Genomic DNA, 23,382 nt, shown 5'->3' on the forward strand with positions numbered 1-23,382 from the left:
AGAAGGTACCTGCAAAGGGCGGATGTGTGGACTTCGAGTTTGAGGTACTTTGGGGGGATTTGCAGTTATCCAAAAACATGGCATAAATTGATGAAAGCCTAAATAGCACCTACCCTAGTCCCCCCCCCCCAACCTTTTTCTTTTTTGGTCACGCCGTGTGGCTTGCGGGATCTTAGTTCCCCAACCAGAGATTGAACCCAGGCCCATGGCAGTGAAAGCACCGAGTCCTAACCACTGGACTGCCAGGGAATTCCCAGCACCCCCCCCCCTTTTTTTTTTTTTTTTTGCGGTACACGGGCCTCTCACCGTTGTGGCCTCTCCCGCTGCGGAGCACAGGCTCCGGACGCGCAGGCTCAGCGGCCATGGCTCACGGGCCCAGCCGCTCCGCGGCATGTGGGATCTTCCCGGACCGGGGCACAAACCCGTGTCCCCTGCATCGGCAGGCGGACTCTCAACCACTGCGCCACCAGGGAAGCCCCCCTTTTTAAATATAAAGGCATAACTTGTTTTATTGTGCTTCACAGATAGTGCATTTTTTACAAATTGAAGGTTTGTGCAACCATGCGTTGTGCAAGCCTGTTGGTGCTGTTTTTCCAACAGCGTTTGCTCACTTTGTGTCTCTCTGTTATATTTTGGTAATTCTCGCAATATTTCATGCTTTTTCATTATTATTATATCTGTTGTGGCGATCTGTGATCAGTGACCTCTGATGTTACTATTGTAAAAAGGTTACAACTCGCTGAAGGCTCAGATGATGGTTAGCATTTTTTAGCAATAAAGTATTTTTAATTAAGGTCTGTACACTTCTTTAGACATAGTGCTATTGTACACTTAATGGACTACAGTCTAGTGTAAACATAACTTTTATATGCACTGGGAAACCAGAAAAACTTGTGTGACTCGCTTTATTGTGATATTTGCTTTTTTGTGGTGGTCTAGAACTGAACTCACAGTATCTATGAGATATGTCTGTACATCCTTTATGAGTGTATAATTTAACAGCACGATTTCCCAATGCAGCTTTGCAGAACAGGAGAAATGAATTTTAAAGGCTGTCAGGTGCCTTTGCCATCTGTGGCTTCGTATTTGTATAACAGTATTTGTGTTTTGCCAACAGACGTGCAGCTTAAAGTACTCATGAGAATGGCCTTTGAAGAGGTGTTTACTGCCCACCCCAGCTCCTGGGCCTGGGGGCCTGACCACTGCTCACTTGGGCCCTTAGCGACCCCTACAGACACCTGGTGCAGGCCCTGTAGCCAGGAGGGACAACCGTTTCTGGCATGTTGCTTTTCCCCAGTGGGTCATGAGCTTCTGGAGCAGAGACTCCACATGAGGCCTTGGGGCCTTCCCCTGCATAGTACAGCGCCTGGCATGAGCAACCGATGGTGTCCCTCCGGGTCTCCTGGAAGCCATAAGGGGCAGCGTTTCTGGCTCACCATGCAGCCTCTGGGCACACGTGTGTGCATGTGCCCGCTACCTGGACCTGGTTTCCCGGCGCACTCCGCGGGCTTGGGCCACTCCTTTCCCTGCCTGGTGGCTCTGGCTAATTGAACTTTCTCAGTCTCAGCAATTCAATCAAACACTGTTTTGTTTTTGTTCTGGTTGGGTTATGACACCCACTACTATGAAGGAAAGAAAAGGAATCTGGTGTTGTAGGAGGTGGTATGTTGTGTCATTAATTGTTTTATCTGTAAGCTTTTTATATTTTTGCAATGAGTTTTCTTTGAATAAATAATTCTGAGAGTTTATCACATAGAAGGCATATGTGTGGTCCTCAGTACATTCTGAATTTTCTGGATTTATTTTTGTCTCTTGAATTCACTTATACACAATTCAAAGGCTGCATTTTTAGCCAACAGAAATAGAAAGAAAGCAGCTCAGAATTTATGTCGTTTTTCAGTAGCTTCAGTTATAGTGATTGTGATAACTTGGTGAAAAAAGCTGTGTATCAAGTAAACTTCACATATGGTTTATCATGAATATTTTTTTTGACTTCTAAGTACCTTGATACCTTTTTGTGTTAAAAGAATCCCCTACTCTGTGGATCTTGGGTTTGAAGCAGGTGGATCTTAGCTTCTACTTAAGAAAGCCTAAAGATGGGGTTGGAGGCTTGTGGTGTCCTCTTGTGTGCCCTGACGTCTGGGGGCAGGCTGTCCATGGCTGTAAGTATCTGGGATCCAGGGCCCCTCAGTCTTTTTCCCCCATCACCCTGAGCAGGTGACTTCCATCCTCAAGGCTGCGTGTGGTCCCAAGATGGCAGTTGCAGCTCTAGCTGTTGCATCTTGCTCTCCAGGGAGAGAGAAGGAGGGCACGGGGGTAGGGGAAAAGGGCACTTGCTGGCACACCCTCCAGTCCCATTCAGTAATTTCCATTTCCGTCTCCGTGTCCATCATTTTTTTTTTTCTGAGGAACAAACAGCAGCTACAATAGCGATCATTTATTTCTTACTCATGGGTCTGGGTCAGCTGCAAGGTGGGGTTCAGATCTGTTCTCAAGCCTGTCGTTCCAGGACCCAGGAGGGAGAAGCAACTGTCAGAGATGGTCTCTTCTTAAGGCAGATGTCAGGAGCCCAAGAGGAGTGAGCAGACCCACAGAGGCCTTTTAAAGTCTCTTCCTCCTCGGTCCCATCAGTGAAGCCAGATGTGTGAGCACGTGCAGAGCCAGTGGGCGGGAGGTGTGCTGAGCGCAAGGTTCTGTTAGGAAGGCAGACAGAGGACCTGGGTGTTGGGGGGCAGCTGGTAGTGCCTGCCATGGGGGACCGATGTTCCTGCCCCTTGGTCTCCAGAAGCTAGGGGGCGGCCATGAGACCCAGGCTTGGCCAAACCCATTCTCCCTTCAGGGACTTTGACTCCTTTTTTTTTTTTTTTTTTGGATCTTAGTTCCATGACCGGGAATTGAACTCGGGCCCTCGGCAATGAAAGCCTGTAGTCCTAACTACTGGACCGCCAGGGAATTCCCCGACTTTGGCTCTTGAAAGACAGTGAGCGATAAGTCATGGTAGTGGCACATGCAGCAGGAAGCCGGTGTCAGTGGCTCATGTCTGAAGTTGCTGGTGGTGCTGCCCAGGGTGGGTGTCCTAAGCACACGGCCCCTTCAGTGCAACCTTGGCTGCGTTTTCAGTCATGCAGCTGCTTTTCTGGGCTTAGTTTTCTAGTCTTCTCTTCATTTCCACATGCTGCCGCGGAACTCCTTTGTGACTGGGGTCAGCTAGAGTTGTTTTCTGTTGCTTGCAGCCAGGACCTTGCTTTCGCTGTTTTATCTTGAGTAGAGTGGATGAACATAGGCTTTTTGAGCCAGGTTCCTTTAGGATTAAATCCCGGCTTGTTCACCTACTAGCTTTCAGGTCACTTTTTCCTCCTTGAGCCTCAGTGTTGCCTTCATTTAAATGTTGCTTTTGTGTGTTGCTGAGCATTCAGTGAGATTGTATGTAAAGCGATGATAGTGAAAGTATTGGGAACATATCCTAGCCTGAGGTTTTTGGTGGACGATATATCACCTGGGCAGTGGGTTAGCAACCTAGGAGTACTGTTAGCAGCTCAAAGGGCCCCGCTGGGCAGGGGATGAGAAGGGACAGGGAGCGCTCCTGGGGCCCACTCTGAGCAGCGCTCTCGGCAGGCCCTGGCCTCCAGCAGAGCGCAGTGGTGCTTGACAACCAGAGGTTGTTTGCTGAAAGGAGGAATGCTGCGGTGCAATTTCTTGGGATCTGGGCGAGTCTGAAGTGTTTGGAGAAAATAGTTAAGCTGCAGATCACCACCCAGCGAATCGTCCTAGGGTTAATGCCTGCCACTGGGCAGCGGGGACAGTGATTGTTGTGAGCGCACTGGGGCAGATTTTTAAATTTCCTTTTTATTCTACACTTGAATGCAGCAGTTCTTACTGCTAACTTACTACCAGTCACCACTAATGAACAAAGAGCATGAACAGGAAATTCATAAAGAAGAGATACAGGTGGCCAATGAAGATAGGGAAAGAGTTCTGCCTCAGTGATAATCAAAGAGACACACATGGCAACAAAGAATATGGCATTTTGACCTACCAAATTTGTAAAAACTAAAAGGACAAATAGAAAGAAAAGACCTGGTGCCAGCGAATGTTGGGATTGGCTCCTGCTGCGTAGTTCGAGCCCCATGTTCTGGGCTGGCCTACACGCACCGTCAGGTGAGGCCTTTCCTCGTCTCTGGGTGCATTTGGATCCGCTATTGAGCAGGTGGCCCATGCACATGGTTCACAACTCAGGAAGTGTGAGCTCTAGAGTGATGCTTGGTCTCTCAGCGTCCCTGCTGCCACCCGGGCCCCTCTGCAGGGAACAGCTGCCTCCAGGGGCTTGTATGTGTCTTTGAGGTGTTCTGTGCACATACACGCACTTCGAAACCTATTTTTATTTCCCTGCACCTGCTCAGGTCAGTGTGGCTAAGGTATATTTTTGTCCATTTCATCTGTGTTACTAAGTTTACTAGCAAGAAGCCATGCTTACCTTTTTATAAACCTTTGCAACATCCGTATTTATCTCCTTTTTCATTCTAGTGCTGTTACTTTTTCCTTCTCCCTTTTTTCCCTGTCTTGGTAAAAATTGTTTGGGTTTTATTAGTCTTTCAGAGAGTGAACTTGTGGGCATTATTGTCCTGTATTACTGTATGTCTGCTTTCCAGTTCATTAAGTTATGTAAAATTTTATCTTTATTATTATATCTTCTACTTTCTTGGAGTACATTCTCTGGTTTTCTTTTTCTCACTTCTTACATTCTAAACTTAGCTCATTGGTTTTCAACCTTCTTTTCAAACATAAGCATTTAAAGCTGATCCTCAAACGATTTCTGCTACATCGAGCAAGTTTCAGTGTGTCGCATCTCCACTTAAAGTCAGCTCAAAGGGTTTTTTTTTTAATTTCCTCTGTGAGTCCTCTTTGACCCACAAATTATTTAGAAATGTGTTTTTTAAATTTCCAAGTACATGGCTTTGTGGGGTTTTTTTTCCTAGTTACTATTTTTAAAAATAAGGTCCTAGCTAGGGTTTCCCTGGTGGCGCAGTGGTTGAGAGTCCGCCTGCCGATGCAGGGGACGCGGGTTCGTGCCCCAGTCCGGGAGGATCCCACATGCCGCGGAGCGGCTGGGCCCGTGAGCCGTGGCCACTGAGCCTGCGCGTCCGGAGCCTGTGCTCCGCAACGGGAGAGGCCACAACAGTGAGAGGCCTGCGTACCGCAAAAAATAATAATAATAAATAAATAAAAAATAAGGTCCTAGCTGAATGGCACCATGCTCCAAGACTGTGGTCTGTGGGGCATCCGCTTCACAGCTTGTGGGGCAGTGCGGGACCACCCGGACGAGCATGGGCTGTCGGTGGGGCGCAGGAGCCAGAAGAAGCTCGTCTCCTTCATCTCATCCCTGGGATTATGAAAGTGTCCTCTCTTCCTACTGTTGTTCTCTCTACTTGAGTTCCTCGCTACTGGGGAGCATGTGTCACAAACTCCAGTTTCTCCAGGGACTTTGTTAATTTTGGCTTTATTATTTACTTTGAGGCCAGGTTTTCAGTTTTAGAAACCGTTTTGTCTTCCTGGTGGATCGAACCCTTTAGCATTATGGAGTGATGCTCTTTGTAATTAGTCGTGCTTTTGCCTTGAATGTTGCTTCATCTGATAGTAATGGTGCTGCACCGCCTGTGTTTTTGGTCAGCGCTGCCACTTTTAATTTTCCTCCGTTCTGTGTCTTTATGGGTTAGATGTAGCTCTTGAAAATGGCAAATAGCTGGATTAAAAAAAATCCATTCTGTCATATCTGTTAACATCTATTTAATTACTGATGCATTTAGATTTGTCTGTACCATTTTATTTTGTGCATTCTATTTTTTCCACATTTTCTGTTCTTTATTTTTTTCTCCTTTCTTGCCTTCTCCTGGATTGAGTTGTTTTTTTAATCATGGTAAGATACACATAACATAAAATTTACCATCTTAACCATTTTTAAGTGTACACTTCAGTGGCCCTAAATACATTCAAACTGTTGTACTACCATCTCTTGGAATGAGTTTTAATTGTTGTCATGCAGTATATGTAGTACCATACCCTGCTTTTTCATTTACCATTTCACAGTAGAACATAAGCATCCCCATTGTTACGGACTAAAGTGTTTGTTTGTCTCCCCACCCGCCCCCCGCAAATTCATATGTTGATGCCCTAACCCCAAATGTGAGGTTGTTTGGAGATGGGGCCTTTGGGAGGTAATTAGGATTAGATGAGGTCTTGAGGCTGGAGCCCAATGGGATCAGTGTCTTTATAAGAAGAGACACCAAAGATCTCACTCCCTGCCATGTGCCATGTGCCATGTGCCATATGAGGACACAGTGAGAAAGCAGCCGTCTGCAAGCCAGGAAGAGGGCCCTCACCAAGGAATCTGCCGGCACCTTGACCTTGGACTTACTGCGTCCAGAACTGTGAGCAATAAGTTTCTGTTGTTTAAGCTACTCAGTCTGTTCTATTTCGTTATGGCAGCCCGAGCTAAGACACCCATGTTAAGAAAAACAGTGAACATCCTTTTAAAGCTAACTTAGATTCCATCACAAATTTAGTGTATCTTCTGTCTTGGCCTTCTGTTGGCTCCCTACCCCTTACCTCTGGATGCTTCGTATCTTCTCTGTGCCAGGCTCTCCAAAAGAGGAGTTTATGTTTGTGATCTCACATCGCCGCTGATCAGCTCCTGGGATCACCTCTCCACTCAGTCCTTCCGCTCCCCCCACCGCCCCCCACACACTCACTCACTCACTCACTCACTTACTCGTGCGGTGCTTCCGGACCAGCTGCTGTCTGCCTGCCTGATCAGGATCCACTCATGGAATCCGCAGCAGCCCACACAAGGCAGGCTGGTCCTTACCCATGCTCTGCAGGTGAGAACTTACCAGACTCAGCATTTATCTTAGTAGCCTCTCCGTGGCATCTGAAAATATTGATTTCCTTCTTGCAGCTCTTCACTGACAGAAAGGGGAGTTAAACCAGGTCATGTCCTTTGGCCCTCGTCTCTTCATCCCCTCCCGCTACACTGGGCTTTGCGGCCTTCTCTCCCAGTATTCCCACATGATGATGAAGTTGTCTGTTGCCGCATGTGCCCCCTGCTAGGGTGAGGCCACTGAGGGCGGTGACTGCCTCTGCTTGCCCACCACAGCCTCCCCTTGGCATCTCTGGTGTGGCACTCGTTACTCTTCTTGTTCGGTGAGTGACGTTTGTAGGTCTGTCAGAGGTCTGGGAGGAAGGCAGTTAGCAGCGAGGGGTGTGGCTCTTTGTAAATTACCCCCCAAGCTAAGACATTTCAGTAGAAGACTTTTATGCATTCTCAGATTTACAAAGTAAGTCCGCCTCAACCTACAGGTGGCACGTGAAACACTAGAACCAGAAACAGCTCAGCTAGGTTCAAGTGCCCTGGAATTTTTGTCCCATCAAGGGACCGTTTGTTTCAGGGCTGTGGTTCTCTCAGCCACCTCGACTTGATGGTGCATCCTGGGAGTGCACAGAAGCCAAGTCAAAGCTCGTCTGTGGAAAATGATCTGAAGTTGAATTAGGTGTTACCAACACACACCTGTCTCTGTTAGCTCCAGGAAGCTCTAATTTTCCAGAAGGGGGTCTCGTGGACCCTAGAGGTGTTTTCAGAGATCTAAAGTTAGCCAAGCAGGTTCTTCTCCACCCGGGTGCTGTCCCGTCCCCCACAGGTGAATCTTGGGGTTTCAGCTGACATCCCATTAGGTGGCGACAGAGAGCACTGAAAAGGAGTATGAAGGAACTAGAACTTGTTTTCACTTCTGTGAGAGAAAGGCTCGCACTAGTCAGGTTTTACCATGCAAGGCACTTAAAAGGCTTTGCCCTTTTTCTTCCTCCCATTCTCCTCAACCCACTGCCTGCCCTACCACCCTCCAGACCCCCCCCAAAGAAGGTGGATAGGTCAGAAGGCTAAACAGCCAAAGCCCGTGTCCTCTGGTCTCTGTCATGGTAGATAGCAGCACCGGTCCCGCAGGCTGGGAACCCGAGTGTCACCAGCCCTGCCGGTCTCCTGCCCTCCTCCCGCCACCGGCCTGATTCAAGCCTTCCAGCTCTCCTCCACGTTTCTCCCTGCCACGCAGTCCCTAGTGTCAGATCTCACTCTCCTGCTTTAAACGTGAGAGTGGGGCCCCTGTCCTCCAGTGGCGTCAAGGCCCCTCACACGACTCTCGACTCTTCCGCTACCACTCCTTTTCTCATCCTTGTGCCCCTCAGCCACGTAGGACTGAGCTCATACTCCTGGCCTTTGTCCGGGTCCCCATGCTGCATTTCCCCCTCCTCCTGGTTCTTGAAGACTCGCCTCGGGTATCCCTTCCTGCAGAGAGTCCTTCCTAGGCCCCCAGGCCCCATCTGGGTCAGACCTCTCCTCTTGAGCTCTGGCTCCCCGCGGGTACCTCACAACCAGAGGGCGGCCTGTTGACTGTCCCAGCCCACACACCCCGAGCAGGAGCGCGTCCTCCGTGTTCATGATCCACGCTCTGATTAAAAGCACGCTGTGACGCGCAGGCCCCTCAACTGCCCGTCATGAGCTTGCTTGCCACCCTGGACAGCCCCCCTCCACTGGGGACTTGGTGCCAGGCCCACAGTCTTTGTCTCTCTGTTCCTGACCATTCCATCCCACAGGTGGCTTAAGCATGCACATAGAGGGCCCTCCTAGTGCTTGGCCCCCAACTTTTGATCACCTCTGTTCCAGTGACCTCGGCCACCTACTGCCAAGGTCACAGCCTGGACTTTGTCGTCGCTGGAAACTGCTCCACCCCTGGAGCTCTTAACAGACAGCTCCACTGGTGACAGAGACTTCCTGTTTTCCTAGCTCCCCAGGAATCTGTCAGTTTTCCCTCCTCTCGTGAATCACACCCATCACTATACAAACGTGTTTTCGAATTTCCCATCTTTACCAAGCGCTCCCTCCTCAGCTCCTGCCCAGTTCTCTGTTCCCTCTTTGGCCAAGCTTTCCAAGACTTGGCTACTCAGTATTCCCCCTCCTCACCTCCCACTTCTGCTTCGGCCCTAATGGATGTTTGCGTTACCCAGGCCAGTGGTGATTCCTCCTCTTGACAGGCTTGTTCCCTCCTGGAATCCCCTTCCTGTGTCTCTTCGGGGACCCCCACCAGCACCCTCTCCTGGCGCAGCATCACTGGCTTAGTCGGTTTTATTTTCTTTGGCCACTTTCACATCTGAGCCCCCTTCCTTGTCTGAGGGAACTCTTACCCCATCCTATGAGCTTGCTGAGAGACCAGGTGACCTCTGACTGTAGTCGCTGAAAATGCCATACGCTTCTTTTCATAATTTCCCTTTCAGCTGGTACAGTGGTTGGTAAACTACATGCCAAGGCCAAGTCTGGCCCACTGCCTGTTTTTGTAAATAAAGTTTTATTGCAGTCCAACCCCACTCCTTCCTTTATGCATTGCCTGAAGCTACCTTCCCGCTTCACTGGCAAGTTGAGTGAGTGTGACAGAGACGGTGAGGCCTACAAAGGAAAAAACGCTTACTATCTGGCCCTTTACCGAAGAAAATGGCCTAAGCCCTCCAAGGGGGTATGGCCCTGCGCCTCGGGCCCTCACGTCAGACCCACCCTCTCCAAGGGAGCAGGGCCAGCTCCCGCAGTGGCTGCTGTGTTGGCGGCCACTGCTGCCCCCTGCAGGGTGGCAGAGGCAGTGCTGGCAGCAGGGTTTGGAATATTGTTCTTGGCTAACGAGATTCAAACCTGTTTCTCCAACCCTCTGGCCACCTAATAGCCTTTTATTCCCCCCAGTTTTTGTTATTGGGGTAAAATACACATGAAAAAATTTACCATTTGAACCGTTTTTAAGTGTACAGTTCCATGGTATGAAGTATATTTATACTGTGCATACATCACCACCACCTTCCATCTTCCAGTAGCTGTTTAATCAAGTCCTTGTCTGTGTAAATCAGCTAGAGTTGGTCTCTGTTGCTTGCCACCAATAATCTGGACAGGTACACCTGATCGTCTTTCTAATACCTCGCTCCTCTTTGTCTGTCTCCTTTGCTGACTCTTTCTCCTTGTCACAACTCCAGATAACGGGAGGAAAGTTGTCCACACACAAACATCTGAGGTGCCCTCACCTGTTCACCTGGCTCTTCAGACCTCTGCACCAGTGACTACCAGATCTCTGTCTCCAGCCTAGACCTGTAGAAGGCGAAATGCCTCAACATCGAAAACATAAAATACGGAAGTCAGAATCCTTGATCTCCTGCGCTCCCCCTGCCCCCAGCACACACATGCCCTCCACTGATGGCACCTAGAGCAGCCACCGCGTCGTCTGCTTAGACTCTGCAGTAGCCCCACACAGCAGGCAAGGAGGCCACTGTGTGGATCCCCAGCCAGAAGTGCAGTCCGCAGGCAGCCTCCAGCTGCTGGCTCCTTTGGGCTTGGCCTTGGCCTTGGCCTTGGCCTCAGCTGTGAGCACTTCCTCACTCGGTCACACCAATTCCAGGGCAGTGCCCAGGTGGCTGGATGAGGCAGGGGGTATAAAACCACTGCCCTGCCATCACTGCCCAAGGTGGCCTGGAGCTTTCTTGAGCCTGCATTGCAATTCAGCTTCATCCCCTGCCCAGATCTGCTTCCTCTCCCTTCCGTTCACGAGTGTCAATCCCTAATAAACGTTCAGTACCCCAAACCGTGAGCCCACCCCGCAGCACCTTGCGTCTGCCTGCCCCCTCGTCCGCCCCTCACACTGTATTTTCCATTAAGAGTGAACTTTTTCAGACTCTTCATCTGATCATGTCACTCCCCTGAGAAAAACCCTCTGAGGGCCTCTCATCCCTCACAAAATAAAATCTAAAGTCTATTTCCTGGAAGCAGGGCCGGCTTCCTGGACATGCAGCCTGTATAATGCCCAGGGCTTAGAAGAGCCACACTTGGTTTACTGCTCTACTGCGGCCATGTCACAATTCTCCATTTTTGAGTAAGAGGCCCTGCAATTTCATTTTATACTGGGCCCTGCATATTATGTAGCCAGGCCTGCCTCATTTTGAGCTCATTTTCTGCGCCTTGCTCACCTGGCTCCAGCCCGCCATTCTTGCTTTTCCTGGAACGTGCCAGACTGTTCCTGGGGTCGGGTCCTTGGCTCTTGCTGGTCCTTAGTCCTTAACACCTGGGCCCCTCTTTACATGATCCCTTGGGGCGCTTGAAGAATTCTTTATCCTTGAAATTGAGGAGGTTAACCACAGTCCCTCTCACTGGTGAGTGGTGTTTGTTTGTTTGTTTATCACATTTTCCTGGGAACATGGTGTGTTCTTTCAGGCTGCAGATGCAGCTCACTTCGTTTCAGGTTAGTCCTCTTATAATATATCTTTGATGGCATCTATGTGCCATTTTGGGTTCCCTACTACAGGGACACGAATTATCCTTATGTTGGATTGTCTTTGTCTCTCTTCCAGTGCTATTAGCTTCACTCTAATTGCTTTAGCTTTTATCTTTTTCATCTGCATACACTGTTTGTCTAGTTTGATTTTCAGCTACGTATATTCTGTTTCTGGCTGTTTTTAAATGTATTTATTAGTTCCGTAATGATGTGTTTTGGTCTGCAGTTTATTTCCCTAGGTTGGGAATTTGCCCTTTCATCTTACTGTGTTTTATCTTCTCATCTTTGAACTGTTATTGAGAACATGTTCTTATAAAGTTGTGAGGAATTTCCTTCTCTTCCTTTTGTGTATTCTCTTCTTGGTGGGATTTTGCCTTTCCTGAGCCATCCCCCTCCCTTTTATTTTGTCGCTTTTGGCCATGTTTCTAGAGTTACCATGTTGTTTCTTGTCAACTTGGCTCAGGCTTAGACGGCTCCATCCAGTCGCTCTGTTTGCTTTGGTGCAGCAGGGGAGTTCTGGCTCTCTCTTCCCCGTCTTCTGGCATCCTCTCTCACTGCTTTCCCCTCTGGGCTGTCATGAGCTCGTTCTCTTGTGGGCAGAGACAAGCTGTACACGTGGGGGAGCTGCAGTCAGGGGGACTCTTCGGCAGCATCTGGAGTCTTCTCTCTAGCCTAGGAATTGTGTTAATTGTCTTACGCCAGGGCTCAGTCTAGCCGCTTGAAGGACATGTATGCCATTCCTATAAGGGATATGGGAAGGGGCCACCCCAGGTTCCCAGTGGTCCCCTGGCCTGGCTCGCTGGGTGCTTTACCTGTTTCTCCTGCACCTCCCGGTTGCAGCTTCTGTAGTTCCTGGGCCTAAAAGGAAAAAGTTACAGACTCCTACCCAGTTGCTTCTTTCCAGCTCAGTGAGGAGAGGTTTCGGGGTGTTGTGGGCTCCCCAGCACGGCTTCCAGGGGTGGGGCAGGAGCTCAGTCTTGCTGCTGCTTTGTTCTCTGGAATCCTTTCTTCGGCTGCCAGGTTTTGAAATGTACTGCGCTCGATTTTATGTCCCTTTCCTTCGTTTGCTGAATTCTGTCCTTCACACTCCTCCTCCCCACGTCTGTGTGTTTCTCATTTTATTAGGCATTGGGAGAGAGCAGTTCTGTGGGACGTTGTAACCCGCCGTTTGAACCTAACCGTCTAATCCGTGTGGAATTGATTCTGTTGTGTGGCGGGAGGATGCAGTGGTCACAAGAAGCACGTCACGGCCCTGCCACCCCTCCGTGTTTTTCTCTGGCTGTTCACAGGCACTGATTCTAGGTCAGTCTCCGCTGGAGAGCTGGTAGTCATGTTCCCATTGTATTTTCTACCCAGTTAGTATTTGTACACAGGGAAGCCGCTGACTGGTTGATATTTGTCTTGTCACCAGGCATGTTAGTTACTTTTTTTTTTTTGCGGTACGCGGGCCTCTCACTGTTGTGGCCTCTCCCGTTGCGGAGCACAGGCCCCGGATGCGCAGGCTCAGTGGCCACGGCTCACGGGCCCAGCCGCTCCGCGGCATGTGGGATCCTCCCAGACCGGGGCACGAACCCGTGTCCCCTGCATCGGCAGGCAGACTCTCAATCACTGCGCCACCAGGGAAGCCCCATGTTAGTTACTTTTTAGCCGGTCCCCAGAGTTGTTTACGGGATAGAGATTAGTCCCTACTGCTTGCCCACTGCTGCCCACTGCCCTTCTCTGGCCCTGCCTGCTCCCAGCAGTGCCCAGGGAAACCCCTCAGCCTGTTGCTGGCCTTGCCGTGTCGGCCTCTAGGCCCTTCCGTCTGCCACCGGCAAACCGCACTTCAGCCAGCCTGGCTTCTGGGTCCCACCGTTGTGACCTTGAAGATTTCCTCGGCCTCTGTTGGTGGGGGGGCATCCTGTCACCACCGACCCCCCTGGCAGGTCCCTCCTTGGCATCGCTCACGGTGCCTCAGCCATTGGTGGCACCCTCTTGTTTGCCAGCTCTGACAGACACATTTCCCCTTTTTTCTATTGTTGGTCATTTCAGTGGCTCCTATGTCATCATCGGGAAGCAAGTCTGTCAGGCATGCAGCTGCGGGGTGACGTACACTAGTGAGAGGCACAGCAATGAAAACAAGGGCATCACCTCAAGTGAGAGGAAAACAGTAATGACAGAAAACTGCAGCAGGAAAGAGCTGTGGGAATCTATTGCTGGGGACCAAAGAGGCAGGCGTGACCTGAGCGCCCGTGCAGACTGGCTGTGGGGACCTGAAAGCTGGATATTTGTCGTGAGGGCACCGGAGGCCAGCTTTGCCCCGTTTGTGAGGAGGGTTGCCGTGAGCACCCTGCGGCGTGGAGGAGACACGATGGAAGAGACGTAGCTAGATGTGGAGGCCAGGGAGCAAATGCTGACGACACAGGCTGTCCAGGGGAAGAGATGAAATCACAAAAATGTCAGTCATAACGACTGGCTTCTTGGTTTTCTCCCATTCCTAACTCATTTGGCCAGCCCCCTCTGCAGTGGCCTGCATGGGGACAGTTGGTGGTGAAGCCACCCAGCTTGGCTTTAGTCATGCTCCACGACTGTACCAGCCTCTCACGCCGGGCCTGATCCTTCCCCCACCCACAGCGGCCCCGCATCGCCTTCCGGAGCGCTCCCCCGGCTCCCGCTCTCTCCCCTTTCACAGCACTCAGCAAAATCGCTATGATTCCATTATTGACTGTATGCTTTAGAAGATTGTTTGTACCAGGAGAAGGAGAAGAAACGGATGCAGGTAGAAAGTGTGTCTTGTTACCGGAGCAGCCTTGGCCCCAGCACAGCTCGGGCCCACTACCTAGATTGTCAGCTACCGAATGACTGAGTAGGTGACATGAAACACCTCCACCCCGCTCCCAGTGTCCTTGTCGTGATGACTTCTGTTCAAAGCTTGCCCCTCCCTGCTAGGCATTCCAGAGTGGAAGCAGTTTCTGCCACCCCACTTTACTCCTGTCTAGTTCCAGAACATTTTCATCACCCCCAAAGGAAGCCACGTGGAAAACAGTCTGGAGCTTCCTCAAAAAGTCAAGCATGGAGTACCCGTGTGACCTAGTGATTCCACTCTAGGTATAGACCCAAGAGAATTGAAAACATACACCCGTGCAAAAAACTTGTACTCAAATATTCACAGCAGCTAAAAAGTAGAAGCAACCCAGATGTCCCTCAACAGATGAATGGATAAACAAAGTGTGGTGTGTCTATACAGTGGAATGTTATTCAGCCATAGAAAGGGAAGAAGTTCTGATACATGCTACAATGTGGAAGAACCTTGAAAACATGCTGAGTGAAAGGAGCCTATCACAAAAAGCCATATGTTGTATGATTCCATTTATATGAAAGGTCCAAACAGGCAGATCCATAGAGACAGAAGAGAGATTAGTGGTTGCCAGGGGCTTGGGAGTAAGGGGGGCTGGGGAAGTACCTGCTTAGTGGGTATAAGATTTCCTCCGGGGGGGTGACAAAATGTTCTGGAACTAGATAGTGGTGATGGTTGTACAACATTGTGAATGTACTAAGTACTGCTAATGGTAAATTTTATGTCATGCATTTTACCACAATAAAAAAAAAGATCAAACACCCTCAGAATATTTAGCCAACAACCTTCAACTTGGCTAAATGCCTAGTCATTAAACTTCTTGGACTAGATTCCTTTCTGACTGTCGTGGTTACCGTGTCCTGGGTTTCAGAGATGGCATTCAGGTCAGCGTGGTCCAGTCTAGCATGTGTCACCGTAGGTCCCCACATTCGCCAATTTCTCTCACATGGACAGCAGAGCTACTTGCCTGAGCGTTGTAAAACCTGCCTTTATGATTTAGGGTAATGGGTGGAGTCAGCTGTCATTTTAGTGGGTTCTTATAAAAATTGAGATATAATTCATATACTGTGAAATTCACCCATTAGAGTGTACACTGGCATTTATACACTCATAACGTTGTGCAACCATCACCTCTATCTAGTTCCAGAACATTTTCATTACACCCCCCGCCCCCCCCAAAAAAATCCCTGTACCCGTTAGGAGTCATTCCCTATTACCCACTACCCCCGGACCCTGGCAATGCATAATCTACTTTCAATCTCTGGATTTGCCTATTCTGGACATTTCATATAAATGGAGTCATACAGTGTTTGTCTTTCTGTGTGTGGCTTACTTCACTTAGCATAACATCTTCAATTCAAGGTCCATCCATGCTATAGCAGGTGTCAGAGTTTCCTTCTTTTTTTTTTGGCCCCACCACGGGACTTGTGGGCTCTTAAGTTCCCCGAGGGCCCAGGGATCGAACCTGGGCCCTCGGCAGTGAGAGCATGGAGTCCTAACCACTGGACCACCAGGGAATTCCCGAGTTTCCTTCTTTTTTAAAGCTGAATAACATTCCATTATATTTTTATTCCACATTTTTTTAATAAATTTATTTTTATTTATTTTTGGCTGCGTTGGATCTTTGTTGCTGAGTGCAGGCTTTCTCTAGCTGTGGCGAGCGGGGGCTACCCTTTGTTGCGGTGCGTGGGCTTCTCATTGCAGTGGCTTCTCTTGTTGCGGAGCACAGGCTCTAGGCGCGCGGGCTCAGTAGTTGCGGCTCACAGGCTGCAGAGCACAGGCTCAGTAGTTGTGGTGCACGGGCTTAGTTGCTCCGCGGCATGTGGGATCATCCCGGACCAGGGCTTGAACCTGTGTCCCCTGCATTTGCAGGCGGATTCTTAACCACTGCTCCACCAGGGAAGCCCCAGACCACATTTTGTTTCTGCATTTATGTGTACCTGGACACTTGGGTTGGCTGGTTCTACCTTTTGGCTACTGTGAACTGTGCTGTTATGAACATCAGCATCCAAGTATCTGTTCGAGTCCCTGTTTTCAACTCTCTGGGGTCCATACCTAGGAGGGGAATCGCTGGGTCACATGGGAACTCCACGTTTAACTTTTTGAGGAACTGCCTGACTGTTCTCCACGGTGGCAGTGTTTTTTCAAACTTACTTCTCTCCTGTGTGGGGTAGACTCACGCTGTCAAGGTGAGACTTACCGTGTGGTGCTCATTGCCTTCATTCGGGGAGGGTTCTACCTTTGGGTGGCAAGAACTGTGTTTTATTTAGCTTTTCAAAACATAGACAGTTTCTTGCATCTTCTAAAAAGTGGGGTGTTAAAAAATACACTGAATTCAGAGCGGGTCCACTAAACTTCAGGTTCCACCATTGAAGCCTTTGAGCTGAACCCCATCCCCTTTTTTGCTCCCCAGAGACCACTGAGACCCTCTTCCAGTGCCAATTTGATTTCTCTCAGATCTTTAAAGGGGCCAAAGCTGGCGTCTCAAAGCGCTGCTACGTTTATTGATTCGTGCAGAGAAGCCCCCTTGATTCTGAGATTCTGCAGCTCATACTGGAGCATGGAAGCAGCCACTGCCAGGAGGCCATTTCTCTCCTCTGGTTCCTGACCATTGACCTGGGGAAGTGGCCGCCACCCTGTCCTTCCGGTTCGTGGCTTTGTTGTGGTACTTGGGCTCCTTACGTAGCTCCATGGGGTGGATGACTGGGAATGAAAGGTGCTGAGACACTCCATCTCCTGAGATTGGCCTGATGCAAACATGACTGAAATTGGGAAAGGTCAGGATATTGCTGGTGCTCTGGAGGTTTCCTAGAGCTCACTCTGGAGGGGGCAGGATTCAGATTCAAGTGAAGAACACCTTTTAGCTGTGGCTTTCACCTGGCTTTGTGGCCTTTCTTTTCTTTTTTAATATGGAAGCCTTGGAGATTGAGTAGTCACACCTCAGCTGCAGTTGTCTGGTCAGCTGCACATGTCAGCTGTTGGCTGATTGCACCCCTGGAATGCACAGGAGCCTCGGGTCAAAAGAGTGCTATCAGACCCCTCGGGATACAATGATTTGGCCTGAAGTCAAGATTCCGGCAACTCTCATTTTCCTTTGCTAGATCAAAGGAAGGATTTGATCTCATGTTTTCGTTTTAGCAACAAAATTACCAAATGATGTTTTTTTCACACAAGAGCCTTCTCTCAGTCTTCGTAGATATTTAAGATTTGTGAAGGCCTTCTGCTTCAATGTGATACCTGCATTTCCCCCACACCGTGCACAGATTAGTTGTTCCATCGATATTAGAAGTCAGGTCCTAGGCAAGGCTGCCTTTGGCAGTGATTTTTTTTTTTTTTTTTAACACGAGGAAGTACCTCGACACCTTCATTCACACTCATGGCTTCACCATACAGAGCATAACGCTGTTGAAAACATTGCAGTTCTTTGAGCCACTACAAGAAGGCACTTCTGCGAGGTTTTCAGCCTTTTGTCTTAATGTATTCATGTAACGTGAAGGCGTTCTCTTTCATTGTTAGGAAGCTTGACCGAAACGGCTCTAAAGTATTCCTGTCCAGCAGCAGTTTCCGGTTATGTTGCTGTCGTCTGCCCCTTTGTGGACACGCTGCCCGTTGCCCCTGCCGCCGCTGACAGTCGCTCCATCGCGCTCCTGAGCCCTGAAGGATGGCTCTCCTCAGAGCATTCATCCGGGGCAGTTTGTGCACTCGGGGGCTTCAGCATCAAGCTCACGTGCAACCATATTCACGTTCCCCAAACCCCCCACTGCTGCCGTTGTAGCGCCTTCGGACCAGGGAGCCAGTCGCTCCTCGTTGTCCCGTCTCTTCAGTCTCCTTTTGCTCCTCACGCCGCAGCCCATTTTGAAGAGTCCAGGCCCGCCAACGTGTAGGATGCCCCTCTCTTTGGACTCTCCCAGGCGTTTCCTCGTGGCCTCTTCCTTCTCCCTGGCTCTTCTGCCGGCCTCCTCCGCCAACAGGACCCCTCCCTTCCTTCCCTGCCTCTTTAGCCTGCATATTCCTTACTTTCTGGCCAGCTTGTGAGTACAGGTAAGACGTTTTAAACACTGTCCTCTGTAATATCTTCTAGAAGATGTTCGGTCCGGCATTTTTAGTAGTTTCAGCAAGAGGAGTCTCTGCAGACCCGTCCGCCTCGTTGGCTGGGAGCTGATCTGTGGAAGCCTGGGACCTGTCGTCCCAGCATGACTGTCCTCCGTGACCCCTCCCTCTCCATCACTGTAGACGTCACCATCTGCCTTTCTGGGCCCTCGGTGACCACTCCAGCGTCATCTCCTGCCAACCCCGACCCACCAGGGCCCAGGCGTCCAAAGTCATCATGTACTCACTGACACAAGCCTACTGCTTTGCGTGCTAAACTAGCCCATGCTACTTGAAGCTGATGGGCAGGGGAATGGGGCCGTCAGAGGAAGCGGAGGTAGCATAACATGTGCGTTGTGATCATCCCTTGGCAGAATTATTAAGCGCTGCTCCTGTGCACCGAGCAGGGAGACGACAGGAAGGAAGATGCACGCTGTCTGGGGGGTTGAGCGGCGGGGTGGCATATTCAAAATGCACTGTGCGTGGAGCAGGGAAGGCCTATCGGAAGACGAGAGCGAGGGCTGGCCCAGAGCCACTGTTACACAGAATGCTTATCCTGACTCGCTTCTCCCTCCAGGGAGGGGTGTCACAGTGGTGACAGGGTAGGGCTATTGATAGTGCCGCCCGCCCGGGCCCACCTGGTCTGGCTTGCCCCGAGCACTCCTTGTTGGCCTGGGACTGGGATAAGCACTCCTCCTCAGCCCTAAACACCCAGCTGTGTCTGGGCTTCCTCCGTGCCTGGAACAGAGGAGAGGATCGCTCTTTCTTTGTTGCCTCCCCTCACCCCCGCCCCCGAAATTGGGAGCTCTAGAAGACCAGAGAATGATGCTGGTTCTACCCTGGCCTCCCAGCCCCTAGCAGAGGCTGGCTCAGGGCAAGGGCAGTCGATGAACACACGTCAACTCAGGCATGACCTCAGGCAGGTTCCCTTGTCTGGTTGTACTTGCTTTTCTTTTCACCTATAACACTGAAGAGTTGAACAGGTGAATACCCCCAACTCTAAAACGTGTGAACTTAAGAACTAGGTGCTCAGTTCTCACGGTCCTCTCAGCAGGTGTGTGTGTGTGCGCACATGCATGCAGAGATACACGGTCTGGAGGGCTGTTTGGTTTCTTCTTTGTTTTTTAATATTTATTTATTTATTTATTTGGCTGAGCCAGGTCTTAGTTGCAGCACGTGGGATCTTCATTGCGTCACGCAGGCTTTTTAGTTGTGGTGTGTGGGATCTTTTTAGTTGCGGCATGTGGGATCTTTAGTTGCGGCATGCAGGATCTTTTAGTTGCGGCTTGCATGTGGGATCTTAGTTCCCTGACCAGGGATCGAACCCTGGTCCCATGCATTGGGAGCACAGAGTCTTAGCCACTGGACCACCAGGGAAGTCCCTGTTTGGTTTCTTTGAAAAAGTGTGTTTCAGCAAACCCTATAATCCTCCTGGTGGGGGGCCTTGAGTACTCGCCTAGTACCCCAGCCTGGCCCCCTTCCTCAGGTCACCCTGGCACTGAGCAGGTGGCTGGGCCGAGGGTAAACTCATTTGGATTACCTGTTTTCCATCATTTTTGCCTCCACTCCACACCCAGCAGAATGGCTTCCAGACTTCTTCGTGGGCTTTTATTTGCAGAGGAGTAGCAGTCAGAAAATAAAGTACCAAACACCTCTGTGCTCCTCAATGCACAGAATTGAAAATCACCATATTCTCACAGTTGCTTCAAGTAATTTCAATTTTTTTTTCTTTTGTCTGCATTGGGTTTTCGTTGCTGGGCGTGGGCTTTCTCTAGTTGCGGCGAGTGGGGGCTTCGCTTGTTGCGGAGCACAGGCTCTGGGCATGCGGGCTCAGTAGTTGTGGCACGCAGGCTCTAGAGCGCAGGCTCAGCAGTTGTGGCACACGGGCTCAGTAGCTCTGCGGTATGTGGGATCTTCCCGGACCAGGGCTCGAACCCGTGTCCCCTGCATTGGCAGGCGGATTCTTAACCACTGCGCCACCAGGGAAGTCCCAAGTAATATCAATCTAAAAGAGCTAGAATAATCACAGAGTTAAAGTTAAAGGCCTTTTTATTCCCATGTTTGGTGCTATTGAAACGTCATTTATTGTATACTTAGAAACAGTGGAAAAGGTAAATTTTATGTTATGTCTGTTTTATCACAATAAAAAATTCTAAAAATCCAAACAGTTCATTTAGGCTAAGTCAGAGTCCGGGCACAGGGGCCTCCCCACTTTGTAGCCAAAGAACTATGTTCTCCCCTCCTTGAGCTTCTTTTGGTTTGTTTATGTTGAAGTGTAGCTGGTTACGGTGCTGTGTTAGCTGCTCCTTCAGCTTCTCGACGCGGGTGTGGCTGTAGCTCCCCCCCTGCTGCTGGCCCAGGCTTCGTCATCCTCGGTTGGTGGCATCACCATCCTCGCAGGCTTTGGCCATGGCCCTTAGCTCATCCCCGGCCCTCGTCCCCACACCGGCCAGCTCTGTTGCTCCACCTCCTGGTCACGTCCCCAGTCCTTGCCCTCCTCGCCCCGGATCACATGCCCAGAGCGCCCCAAGAGGCCTCCCACAGGCTCCCTGCTGCCCACTTAGGTCCCTGGCAGGCCATTCTCCACATAGTAGCCAAAGGGATCCCATCACACTCAGAATAAAACCCGACACAGCCCCACGTGCCCCCTTGAGGCCTCTCTGCTGCCTGGAACCTTCTTCCCCCATAAGCCCATTGGACCCTCACTTCCTTTATGTCTTTCTCTCCTTCCCCCAACATCACCAAGTGGGTTTTTTCTTAACTATATTCTAATCAGTTCATTCTTTTGGACAGTCACCTGGTCACTGCATAGCCCAACAGAGGAGCCCTTTCAGCCCACGTCCTTTTGACCCTTCTGCCACCCCTGTGTGCTGCCCTGCCTTTCCACCCCACAGGCCACCCCAGAACTGGAGCCCCCACTTTTCCCCAGGCTAGCCTGTTTCCCCTCCGTGGATGCTAGGCATGTTCCCTTCTGTTCCCTTTTGTTTTCATTTTGTTTTTGGTTATGTAAACTTTTACATGATTCAGAAATTGAAATTCTGGTTTGACACACCCGGCGAGGTCTCGCCTCGCTCCTGTCCTCACCTTGGTCCTGCCTACCCCGTGCCAGGACTGATTCCCTTCGTTTTTGCCATCTGCTTCCTAAAGTCCCCTTCTTTTCTCCCCCAGAGGGCTGCCTACAGTGTACGGTGTTCCCCTCACAGGAGGTCCTGGGGGTCCCTCACTCATGGTTCGGGCCGCCCGGCTCTCCGTGGTGCGCACGTCGGCGTCTGCCCAGCAGGTCTCTGGCGGCGGCTGTCTGGCTTGGCCACAGTCTTGAGCCGGTGAAAAGAATGTTGTCGCCAGTAACGTCGGGCATCTGTTGTTTTGCATTTCTGTGGGTGTCTCTTCAGGGTAGGTTTCTAGAAGGGCTGGCCCTAGATGGCATCGGCACCCTTGCTTGTACCTAAGAGGCATTCCTGGGGCGTGTGGTTTGTGCTTGACTTCACCATAGTTAAATTATCAGGGGAGTGCAGATGAGGGCTCTCAAGAAGCCAGCCTTTGCCATCAGTGCAGTGTTTTTCTCTGGCTCGGGACTGCCCAGGTTCCCGTGGTGACAGTGGGCTGCGGGCTGCATGGAGCTGCCCATGGCTCTTCCTCATCTCCCATCAAGGAGCTAAGCCTGGAGAATTAGAAAGTCAGCTGTGTGCTAGAGCTCACACTCGGGGCCCTAAACTTCTGGAGGCGGAGCCAGGATAGGGAGGAGGTCGGGGTGCGCCCTCCCCACACCCTGTCTCCCCATATGCCTGACCTGAGTGTTCCTGGTGCGAACTCGCCATTGGTGACTTAGCCACGTCATTGGAGTCTGGTTGCCAGGGCACGCCATGGTGCCTTTGTTGCGGTCTCCGCGGTTTGGCCAAGAAGGGAAGTCACTTGGGGTGGGCCGACGTGAGCCGCGTGGGCCCAGGCAGCTCTGGGACTGAGATCTGAAGGACAGAGGAGTCTGGCTCTTTTCCCGGATGAGATGAGCTGCTAACTGTGGGCTTCTCAGGTGCCTGATTCCGAGCCCACGATTCTTCTTTCCAAGCCTCCCTGGCCCGGGTAGTGTTCTTGCCCTCTTGGCCTGGCCATGAGGGCATCATGGCCAGACCCTGATCCCGGGGCCTCACAGTGACCATTGCCGAAGTACACAAGGAGGGGACCCTACCGGGTGGGACGGAAGCATAGGGAAGGAGCTGTTCTGTTGGCACGAAGGAATGAGGAGGTGCCCGCCCTGGAATGAGGAGCGTGTTCTTCTGCACCTTTCCGTTCTCTCTGCTCTTCCATCCCATCGGCCAAGGCCAAGGCCCTGTGTCGTCAGGAGCGTCTGGTGATAAAGGCTCCCCGACCTGGGATTGCTCCTCTTCTCACGCCAGAACCCTGGGCATCAGTGTCTGGTTACCCACATCCGCCAGTGTTTATACGATGCCTTTGTGACTCTTCTCCCTCTGGGGTGTTGACCCATTGCTGAGATGAGGAGACCGAGGCACGGGATGCTGAGCTCACTTGCTCAGGTCGCGTTTGGAAATGGCAAAGTCAGCATTTGAGCTCAGGTTGGCTGGCTCCGAATCTGCGTGTTTTTCCACAGCGCTGTGCTCTGCGCCACCGCCCAAGGGGCGCTGTTGGACTGTTCCCGTCAGCAAGTTGTACTGTGCTGATTTTACTGAGCACACGTTTGAGGAGACCCAAAACACAGAAGCTGTAGTAACAGCCAAGCCAGGCCTTCGTGACGAGGAGCCCCCTCCATTTTGGTGGGTAGGTCCCTCTCCGGCAGTCGAGGAGGGCCTCTTGTCATCCGTCATACACGGAGGCCCTCGGGCACAGCTCGTAACACTGAGAAGCCACCTTCTCAGTGCAGGCATGCTAGGAGTGGGACTCAGGGCGACCACGGCGCAGGTAGGGTGCGGTGGGCCATCGCCGTCAGCAGCCCAAGGGCTCTAAAATGATGTGTGCAGGGGAAGGGCATCTGGATCTGGGCGAGCACTGGCAGGGCAGCCCCTCTCTCAGGGCCCTGCCCACGCTGGGGCGCCCGGGGCCTGCTTTTGCTCACTGTTTCTGCAAACCAGTGTGTTCTCCGTGATACTTACGTACTCG

General features: G+C 50.9%; 1 protein-coding gene and 1 long non-coding RNA gene across 3 annotated transcripts in view; both read left to right on the top strand.

Moving 5' to 3' along the window:
• LOC149744127 (uncharacterized) overlaps positions 1-23,369 on the top strand; it is a 50,383-nt gene extending 27,014 nt beyond the window's left edge. Inside the window, exons 2-3 of one of the 2 annotated variants that reach the window (XR_016391263.1) lie at positions 12,471-12,647; positions 13,377-23,369. This is a non-coding gene — a long non-coding RNA (uncharacterized LOC149744127). The other variant, XR_016391264.1, reaches the window with a different exon arrangement.
• MECP2 (methyl-CpG binding protein 2) overlaps positions 1-23,382 on the top strand; it is a 62,146-nt gene that overhangs the window by 27,180 nt on the left and 11,584 nt on the right. The gene's annotated exons all lie outside the window — the stretch shown is intronic.

The sequence above is a fragment of the Delphinapterus leucas genome, chromosome X, assembly GCF_059928025.1.
Source record: "Delphinapterus leucas isolate spDelLeu-1000000601 "Yukka" chromosome X, BTC_Dleu_Yukka2, whole genome shotgun sequence".
In the NCBI taxonomy this organism is placed as follows: Eukaryota; Metazoa; Chordata; class Mammalia; order Artiodactyla; family Monodontidae; genus Delphinapterus; species Delphinapterus leucas.